This window comes from Gossypium hirsutum, chromosome A12 (genome assembly GCF_007990345.1).
Source record: "Gossypium hirsutum isolate 1008001.06 chromosome A12, Gossypium_hirsutum_v2.1, whole genome shotgun sequence".
In the NCBI taxonomy this organism is placed as follows: Eukaryota; Viridiplantae; Streptophyta; class Magnoliopsida; order Malvales; family Malvaceae; genus Gossypium; species Gossypium hirsutum.
The window spans coordinates 31,028,987-31,030,107 of NC_053435.1; the positions used below are offsets into that span (position 1 = coordinate 31,028,987).

Sequence of the window (1,121 nt, forward strand, 5' to 3'; positions counted from 1 at the left end):
AACCTTCTTTAATAGGAACTGAACCGAGCATAGTTAGACCTGCTGTAGTTGAAAATACTTTTGAACTGAAACCTAACACAACTCAAATGATATAGCAATTCGTTCAGTTTGATAGTTTGCAGGACGAAGATCCCAACGCTCACTTGGCAAACTTTTTGTAACTATGCGATACATTTAAAATAAATAGTGTTTCTGATGATGCCATATGTCTTCGGTTGTTTCCCTTTTCCTTAAGAAACAAAGCTAAACAGTGGTTAAACTCGTTACCACAAGGGTCAATTACTACTTGGGAACAAATGACCGAAAAGTTTTTACTAAAATATTTTCTGCCGGCTAAAACAACTAAATTATGTAATGATATCTCTTCTTTTGTACAGATGGATTTAGAAACACTCTACGATGCATGGGAGAGATACAAAGACCTTTTGTGAAGATGCCCTCACCATGGGCTACCACACTGGCTATAGGTTCAAACCTTTCATAATGGCCTGAATCCTTCGACTCGACAAATGGTTGACACAGCTACTGGTAGAACCATCAATAATAAAACACCTGAGGATGCTTATGAGTTTATAGAGGAGATCTCACTGAATAACTATCAGTGGCAAGTCATGAGGACAAAGCCAATGAAAATAGCTGGTGTTTGTAACGTCGATTTGGTCCCCATGCTCTCTAATCAGGTATAACTCTTGAATAAAAAAATTGATGGTTTTCTTAGTTCTTCACAGGTTCACCCAGTAATGCAGTGCGAAGCAAGTGGAGGTGGATCAAGCAATTCAGAATTCCAACCTTATGGCCACAACATGGATAACGAGTAGTTAAATTACATGGGTAATAATCCTTGATCTCAAAACAATCCATATAATAACACTTACAATGCAGGTTGGAGGAACCACCCAAATTTCTCATGGGGAGGCCAAGGAAATCAGAGACCACCTCCAGGCTACCAACAACCTCCCTACCAACAGGAAAAGAAGCTGAAACTTGAAGAGATGCTCTCAAAGTATATATCGGTGTTAGAAACTTATTTTTAGAATATCGAGATAGCACTGAAGAATCAACGAGCATCGATCCAAGGGCTCGAAACTCAAATTGGATAGCTTGCCAAGTTGATTTCTAAA

The 1,121-nt window shown here is 38.8% G+C and overlaps 1 non-coding gene across 1 annotated transcript; it reads right to left on the reverse strand.

Annotated features, from left to right (window-relative positions):
* Positions 1–344: 344 nt before the first annotated feature.
* On the reverse strand, positions 345–451 carry LOC121211930 (small nucleolar RNA R71). The gene has a single exon (XR_005907146.1). It is a non-coding gene; the product is annotated as a small nucleolar RNA R71 (small nucleolar RNA).
* Positions 452–1,121: the final 670 nt, after the last annotated feature.